At 37.9% G+C, this 9,448-nt stretch overlaps 1 protein-coding gene across 4 annotated transcripts in view; it reads right to left on the reverse strand.

Annotated features, from left to right (window-relative positions):
* The window catches only part of ppargc1b (peroxisome proliferator-activated receptor gamma, coactivator 1 beta), a 110,406-nt gene extending 101,176 nt beyond the window's left edge, over positions 1 to 9,230 (reverse strand). For 2 of the 4 annotated variants that reach the window (XM_044126149.1, XM_044126146.1), the window contains exon 1: positions 9,131 to 9,230. The gene's annotated coding sequence lies outside the window, so the exon portion shown is untranslated. Of the gene's footprint in view, positions 1 to 190; positions 234 to 9,130 lie in introns of all 4 variants that reach the window. The other 2 variants (XM_044126147.1, XM_044126150.1) reach the window with 2 other exon arrangements.
* Between the last annotated feature and the right edge of the window lie 218 nt (positions 9,231 to 9,448).

A 9,448-nucleotide genomic window follows, 5' to 3' on the forward strand; every position in this document is an offset into this window, starting at 1 on the left:
ACCTGGAAGTTCTAACAAAGTGAAAGTATGACAACCAGTGAGAATCAGAGGCATTTAGTGATAGGTTTTATTCATGGTTGCATATTTTTATCTTATATTGTTGTGTAACTGCAGTGAAGGACCCAAAGCCAACAGCAATTTTATTTTAATGTACAGCATTACTCATTCCTCATCTGATTTCAACACCCACCAGCTTATACATTGCACCACACACCCTTCCTTTTCTTTTGAGCCTGAAAAAGAGAAGTAGCAAGGCTTTAAGAATGAATTGCTCTAATGGCCAAAACAATGTAAATATGAAAACACAAATAGTAAGGGAGTCACATTAGACATAGGTTTGTTTCAGGAGAACTAAACTAATGATATAAGTCATAACAACTGGTTAAAACAGCATCAAATGTAATTTCTTCTTCAGGGTGTTTTGTCGGTAGTGTTTTAAAGAGGCCACCATAGCTGAAATGCCAACAAAGTGCTCTAAATCAAGTTCTGGTGATGCCTGATGCTAATATTACTGCATTTTGGTGTCGTTAAAGATCATGCCTCCAGTCAACTCCCGGACCCTGAAACACAGCCAAGGGGCGCAAAGACACAGTAACCTTCAACATCAAACATCTAGAGCATGTACAGCAGCATAACTGAATTGGCATTCTTAAAGATGGAGAGGAAGAGAGAGGAACTAAACTACAAACTAAACTCTGTTGCTTAAAGGGGATGTATTATGCAAAATTCACATTTTGCATGTTTTTGTATTTTCATTTGAGTATCCACTGCTCCTAAAAACAGCCTGAGTGCTTAAAAAGACCCACCCAGCTGGTTTTTAGTTTTAAGTTAATGTTTCTCAGGTCTGGACCAGTTTCCAGTTTCATAATCCTCTGGAATGTAACGTCACAAATTAGTAGGCACTGCCCATCACCTAGCAACCCCAGCCAAGCCCAACCTGTTACCTAGCAACCCAAGTTGTACTCCGGTACATTTGGTCAGTTGGTTTACCACTGTATGCACTGTACATTGGCTGCTGGAAAAGACAAGTGTTTTGTTGTTGGGTTGCCATACAGAAACCACTTTCTAGATTCTTGTTGGTTGTACAGGAAGCTCCACATCTGCTTTTCATAGTGACAAGAGACCCTACAAGACAGTTCATTCTGAAAAGAGGTCAAAATAGGCAGAACTGAACAGCTTAAAATCTCATTATCTAAGAATCTTTTTGGTGCAAAAAATGTAGTGAACATGTTTCGTCCATATCTATCCAAATCAGGTTGACGAAGCATGGGTCACCTGTAAGAGCACACCACAAATAACTCAGAACTATGTCTATAAGTTTTCTGTGTACAAAATGACAAAAAGGGAACTAGAATGTGCAATGAAACCCTAACACCTACAGGAGCTTTACACAACAAATGTCTCCTCGAAAAAACTTCCATTCAAAATGACAAACAGGCAATAAGCTGCAGCAACCAGAGCAACATTAATGCCTTCGTATATCACACCAAGCTGCAGCCAACCACAACAAACACCAAAAACAATCAATACCACTGTAGTATAAATACTGAGGATGTGTGTCTCACTCATTTACAGACCATTAAAATGGACATTTCTCTGGTTTTTATTCCTCAGGTCATGCAGTCTCAATCCAAGCTCATGATCTGAGATTGAGGTCAGACTGTCATTGAGCTGGGCTGGCAACGTGAGGCAGTTTTTAAGATAACTGCTGTATTTTATTGAAGTGGGCTTTCTAGCTGCACTCAAGCCTATGTTGTTAGCTGCTTCTGTGCCTTAATGTGCAAATGAGAAGATAACAGCGAACTCCTGAACTTTTTAATGTCACTGCAACAGTCAGGCTGACCCCAGATAGCTTCAGGGGTAATTGGACATTCCAGAAGCTACACCTTCATACTAAGAGGTGAGAAAGGATTTTATTAAAATTAACTATTTACTTCTTTTAAATAATGCATGCATGAGCAATTTAAAATGCTTCACAATTTTTTACACTACTAAACAATGTATGCTTGTACACCCTTTTATTATTTGTTCATGCAAACAGTCAGTGCTTTGATCATAAAAACATCTCTAAAGAAACCTAGAAGCCTTTTATGGAACCTACCAAACGCAGGTGTTTGAGAACTCAGAGCGGACATTTTGAATTAATAGGACAGTAAATCAAAGTATGTTTTGGAATAGTTTGTAGCCTTTCCTTTTGGTAGACATAGCTGTTGATGGAACTAGTGCTAATATTAAGTTTTGTTCTTTGTTTTCAAGAATGTAGTTTTGACTGGTTTCATCCACTCAAATTTAAGAGCTTATAAAATCTTTTTAAAGCTGTTATGAATTCAATTTAATAAGACCGAAATGTACAAAAAAAATTACATATTTTAGACATATTTTGAATGTAGCATTGTACGAGTTGACAACAGAAGTGAGCCAGAAGGAAAAACGAACGTCATCCAGAAAACTTACACTTACAAATAATAGACGTAAAAAACTGGCTAGTAGAGATATGTTAGGAGCTAGTTAGAAGTAATCTTAACCACCTAGAGTCACAGAACGCAATGAAGATGTCTGTGCACAACTGAAGAAAGTTCCACAAGAAATATTAACTACATAGAATATATGAGATAAAATTTGAAAGTAAAAACCTGTGATTTTGTATGGCCAAAAAAAGTAGTTTTTTAAAATGGATTTAAGACATTTTAAGTCCTTAGTTTTAGATACATTAATTTAATACTCTAATGATACCCAGACACTGTGGAGTTCTTTTCCCATGTAGCTGTTCCTTTTTCAAAGGGAGAGTTCTGCTGCCATTATCTATGTCCATTGTATTTGGCTCTCCTCTCCTCTAGAAACCTATTACTCTGTAGTTATGATGTAAAGCACTTTGAAATGCCTTGCTGCTGGAATGTGCTATACAAATAAAGTTTGATTGATTGATTGACTGACATTTCTTTGTGCAAGTAAACATTTGTAAATTTTAGCTTAACAAGTGTTATAATCCATGGGACCTTCAATATGTTATTTGGAAGTTTGGTTTCATCCTTTTACTCTTTGAAAATTATAAAGTCGTATTCATTGTTTCTGATTGAAGAGGTCCCCCGTCCTCCTATATGTGCTCTGTTTAATTACTGATTTGTTATTATATACTTACGCAAATATATACAGCTGTATCATCTGAACTTTTTCAAAGGTTCAAAAATAGAATAATTTATTAGTAAAATGACACCATTACATATCTTTAGCGTTATATTTGGTTCAGTAGAAGGGGGAATTGTAAATGACATCTTGGCAGAATCTATTAAGATCCTTCTAAGGTTTTCTACTTATCTGATGCAACAAGTGAGTCTGGAAGCAAAAGTAAGGAATGACTGCAGGTTTCTCCCAAAGTGTTCAATGATTCAAAACAGTCTAAAAATGAGAGTACTGTATAAGACCCCTACCCTTCACAACTCTTCCACATACTCAGCATCCCAGTGTCAATGTGAACAGTGATTCTGCTCTGTAAGCACACCCTAAAAACAATAGTTAACTTCTGTTTGCTCTCAAATTAGAAAACAAGTCGTTATGGGCATTTCTGAAATTACAAAAACCCACATCAGAAAAGTCCAGCAAGTTCAGCAAAAGAAAAAGTCCAACTGACTGACTGTTTTATGTTGCTGAGATCAAACGCAGTCAGTGAGGAGCTGAAAAGAATCTCGTCATGTAAGAAGGATGTTCCAAATATAACTGTCCAAGATATGGGAATACGCTGGAACATTGTAAACCAGGAAGTTCATGAGGCAGCCACTTAGCCAGAATATCACACTCTGCTACGCTGCCTTCTCACTTCAGACACACAGGTTTAGTTTCCACAGGAATCAAGTTGAACGCTGTTTGCAGGATTAAGATCCAGGGATGTTAATATGTCAGTTCCATTATCTTGTTTGTGTGGATTATTGAGATTAAAAGAAACTTTCAAACTCACAAAGTTGAGTTCCTCAAAATTCTCAAGCTGATGTTAGACTAATCTAAAAAAAAAAAATCTCAAACAGGCACATTGTGTTGCTTTGTTCTTTTGCTGGTCTGTAATTGAAGTTTGGAGCGAATAAAGAATTCAAACTCTAGTAAACTTTAAATAGAAAAGCAGTCTTCCAGATGAACTGCAGTCAGTCTTTGAACTGCTGACCTTGTTGTAGGTCACAGAAACTCAGACAGTAGATATTTACAGTTTTGAGTGATAACAATGTAAAAAAAACAACAACTATTAATTACTCATCAGACAGAAATCATTTTGTTTCTAACAGGAAGAAGGGGCTCAAATAAAATTCTGCTTAAGGCTTCATATATCTTTAGGCCAGCACAATTAACACTACTGCCTATACAGTTATTAGCAGTACCTTATAATCAATCAAGGATTGCATAAAATTTCATCATCATATTGTCAATTTGCGGATTAATGATATTTCAGACAACTATTTGGAATGCATTATTTTTGTATTGTGATTTTAGGAAAACAGTTGCATGCCTACATTATATGCAACCCATTGGATGGAGTCTTACTCCAGTAGATGCACACGTGACAAAAATAATGGTGTCCACAATTGTAAAGGTCGCAGAGGCTGCTGAAGGCAACAGTCTAACAAATCAGTTATATAACAGTGTGAATCCCTCTGGTAACTGAAGTTATGGTGGTTCTGAACTGATCGCTCTTCACTTGGGTTGCCTCTTCAATGATCATTACCAGGCTAGGCATACACTGAAATACTCAAAGTTGGGCATATCCTCCTTCTTTGACCATTATTTATTGTACAAGATAATTACTTTCAGTAAGATAATTGAATGTTTCAGTTGTTTGGTACATTTTATTGTTGCAGCAGATGAAAACGTATTCAGAGTTTATTACTAAGTATATTTTTGGAATAATTAAGTTCAGCTAATGAATAAAGGCTTTGTAAAAATGTAAGTTATTTATGTGGCCTTTTGGGAAAACCACCCACATCCTGTTTTAATCTTGGGACTCAAACACATCAACACACTACAGACAGGCACAGAAAATTGGTGAAGTTATTTAATGTGATCCTAATAAGCTGTTTCTTCAAAGATACCCATGTACTCCACCAGCATCCTAAATGTGAATGATCTTAAAATTAGAAAGGCTCCTGGGAAACAACCATGATTGAATAAATTATCTGATTAAAGAGTTTGACTTGAGGGCAAGTGAATACTGAAGCTCACTGATCTACAGCTGGTGTTGTTAAAGAGAAAGGACAAAGGTGATAAGGAGCAAATACAATTTTTAGCTTTTGCATATTGAGAATGGTTGCATTACCACAACACTAGATGGGAATCCTATTGGTCCTCCTACACTGTGGCTTAGTGTATCAAGGACTCACAGGTGGGTAAGCTGCACAGCAGGAACATGACTGTAACATAGGATGACAACTGCTGGACCAAGATGAACATTTAAAACAGGCCAGCTTCTGCTTGTCCCCCTGTGCTGATTATTTTGCAGGTTTATTTCCTTATGGATGCCTGGTCAGTGTAAAACCATTCCCATTCCTCATCCTAAATGTACATCACTGAATGACGAGCATCTTGATTTATAGGAGTATGTTATTCAAGGCAGCCGGCATCATTCACTTCTAACCAGGGAATTTCATTACTTGCTTGGTCAATCTGGTGAAGAGCTGCTGGAAAAATTGTGTGTGGTGTGAATCTGAGTGATGTAGGTTTTAATTTATCCTGTGCTATGCATTATTCTCCGCTGCACATGCTTCTCCACGATTTAGCTCACTCACTTATGTTCCTCATTGGTCCCTCTCTTTTTCAAGCTGACCTTGACTTTTGCTCTACATATCACAGTGGGGCTGACAGATCATGTGTGTGTTCGGCTAAATGCCAGTGCATCCAAATACAGTTGCACTAAAGGTGTTGACCGGGACACAACCTTGCTTCCCTTATATCCCTCCCAACATGCTTTTACTATCACCAAAGAATCTTTTTGTTTCAAACAAAAAAACTTAATTGTTCTTACTTATATTTTAAAGTGCCATAAATATATTTTATGTTTTTCTTAAAGTTTTTTTCTACACCATTTTGTTTTATTTTGGTCAAGATTCCAATAAGGCTGGCTAAGTTATGCATAAAATCTGACAAAATATAACTCCTGATCAACAAAAATAACTTCATTCACCTTTTACAAGTAGACTGGAGTCCATCCATCCATCCATCCATCCATCCATCCATTTTCTGTTCAGCCTTGTCCCTAATGGGGTAGGGAGGGTTGCTGGTTCCTCTCCAGCTGCGTTCCGGGCGAGAGGCGGGTTCACCCTGGACAGGTCGCCAGTCTGTCGCAGGGCAACACAGAGACATACAGGACACACAACCATTCACACACACACCTAGGGAGAATTTAGAGAGACCAATTAACCTGAAAGTCGTGTTTTTGGACTGTGGGAGGAAGCCGAAGAACCCAGAGAGAACCTACGCGTGTACAGGGAGAACATGCAAACTCCATGCAGAAAGACCCCGAGGCCGGAAACTGAAACGAAGACCTTCTTGCTGCAAGGCAACAGCTCTACCAACTGCGCCACTGTGGAGCCCTAGACTGGAGTCGTAAAGCAATTTTTTTTTTTTACAGTAATTTGTTATCAAGTTAGAACTAAAACATTTCCAAGGCAGTTGCAAATTTATGCATGGTTGACATTGAAATGTCTCCAAAGAACACATTTCTGTTCACACCTGCAAAAAGAAGAGTGTCAAACAATCAATTCAGCTAAAAGTGGATTTTATAACGATTGCTTTTCTTTGTTTTGTATTAAACAAGTCGTGGTTGGCACAGGCTATTTTCTGCTACCACAGATTACACACATGCATTTCATATTGTTTGAGGATTTTAAATAATTAATTTAAACTGTACATATTAATTATTATACAACCATGATAACTCTTTACACAACAGCATGTGTTGGCATGCTGTAAATAGTCTTCCTTTGAAATGTCCTCCCAGTGACCTATAACACACTGTGGCTATATTAATGACTCCTCATGTAATGTTTGCTACTTATGTCACTGTGTGTGCACCCCAACACTCCCTGCTGCCCCCACCTGGGGAGGCGGTGGGTGGGGGTGGGGGGAGTTGGGTGTGTTACACACTGGGAGCAACACATCCTACTCCATGTGTGATTTTGTTGACACTATGTAATATCTAAGTAGGTTACATGTTTAAAGGAGTGTCTTGAGCCAGGTGCTGTAAAAACACATCCAACAAATTACCGTGGCTTGGCTAAATTTCCTGAGCCTGTATCAGTTATTACCTTGCAAGACGTCCAAATGTTGCAATATTCATTTCTTCTCTTCTCACCGGGGATGCAGTAAAAATGGAAAATATGAAAACTATAACTGAAAAATTTGCACATTTTAGACATACAGTATTCCTGCTTTCAGCACATCTGATGTAGAATAACAGGTATCCACACAACCTGACAACATGGTGGGGAAGAGTTTTTTTCTTTTAAGATTGTATGTAGGAACCGTGACACATTTAAAACGTGACAAAGTGGCACCTGAGGACTGGTGTTTGGGACCAGTGCAAGCTGTACAAGTGAGTGAATTTCACTCTTGTTTTTTTAGGATTGATTTTAAATGGGTATGTTCTAATATATGGCGGCTGGCTACTTCTACTTATTTGTCATATTTCATTTCTTAGTCATCCTCAAACAATCTAACCAGATACTTGCAGTGGCTAAAAAACCCAAGGGATCACACTATTTCTATTGTTGCACCTAAGCCTTCAATTGGATTAACCCCTTAAATCAGATCTACTGGAACACTGTCCAAATTTAAATTCTTTCTGGGGACTCTGACCTGTGAATAACCCTGCTTAAGTATGGAGTTGCAAATTGTTTCATCCATTTACAGAATTGTCTTGTACCAAAACGGTTCTGGTTTCAAACCTCAGCTGGAGTTGTATTGCTACAGAATGCAGTATTAAAGTAAGTTGTGAATAAAACAACAGGCTGTGTGACTCTGCCAAACTGTATTATATAAGAATTGATTAACTTTTAATTTTACTCATCTGCACAAATATTTTACAAAGTGAGTCCTTATTTGAGCATTAGATGTGACTTTTCCCAATGACTGTTTAGAGCCTGAACAGAACTTCCATGGTGAATTTATAGTAGTTCATTGTTGTGTTGGCAGCATATCCGGGTCCTGGATAGAGTATAAAGGAGCTTCAGGGAGTGTTGGCAGTAGAGGCATTGTATCTATTTTGTAGAACCCATAGGTACAGAGAATTTAAAGCAGGAATGGCCAAAATCAACAAAACAGATCTCAATACACAGCTGCAACAAATAATCCCCTTTCTAGGTCAAAAAGCAACATAGCTCCTACAGGCCCCTCATTTAATCAGTATGCTCCCAGTTTCTTAAATGCATAGTGGGGCGCACACCTCCAAATTGTATGTAGACCTGGCTGTGCTAGTTGCCAGGAGACTAAAGGAAGTTGTGAACTTTTCAAGTTGCAGTTAGAATGCAGCAAGTAGCTAGAGTAGCTCTGGTATTAAGTTTGCTACCAATGAGGATGAAGAAGAAAAAGCATCAGCAAGCTGAAGCATGACCAGGAAACAAAGAATTATCATGATTGGTGCACAAGCAAACATTCTTTCTGACCGCACCCTGCAATGTATGAGTACAGAGTGATGAGCCCAGTTTAAAATGATTGAACAATTATGAACAATTAGTTCATAGTTCAAGTTAATTAACAATTAACGTGGGTGCAGCATTAACAGAGACCTCTTAAACTACATTCTCCCATCTTGGAAAGCTGGCACTATATTTACACTATATCATAGTGTCAACACAATATTTCTGCACAATATCATTGTGTTTTACTTTTTACCTTAAATTAACCTGTCATATCCCAAAACATACCAATGATAAAAACACTGGCCAGGCATGATATTTTAGCAACTGCCAAGTGGATTACATATAATTAATAGCACCGAAGGAAAGAAGATATAGTTTTTAACAATTGATGAGTAAAGATGTGGCAATTAGAGGATTAAATGTTTTGTTTTGCCAGATGAGTCATGGATTGAATTGCAAGGAAGAGCATGGCAATTGAATGATAATTTATAAAGAGAATTCAAAAAAACACTTACAGGACAACTTTAGGATACAACACAGGAAACAAAGGAGCACTGGAGTATATGAATGGGATTGAGCATGATAGGACACAAGAATCCAGCAACAGGAAATGGGAACTAGTGGGGATATACACACACACGCACCCACGCCTCCGCACACCCACACACACACACCACACAGTAGTAATCAGGAGAATGAGGAACACCTGGGGCAATTACTGGGGAAGGAACAGAGGAGTAAACCTAGAGAGGAAATAACATGATCCAAACACTACACAAAGAATAAAATATCACAGTCAAAGAGGCTAAATACAAAAGAGATGAACAGGAGAG

Source organism: Gambusia affinis, linkage group LG09, assembly GCF_019740435.1.
Source record: "Gambusia affinis linkage group LG09, SWU_Gaff_1.0, whole genome shotgun sequence".
In the NCBI taxonomy this organism is placed as follows: domain Eukaryota; kingdom Metazoa; phylum Chordata; class Actinopteri; order Cyprinodontiformes; family Poeciliidae; genus Gambusia; species Gambusia affinis.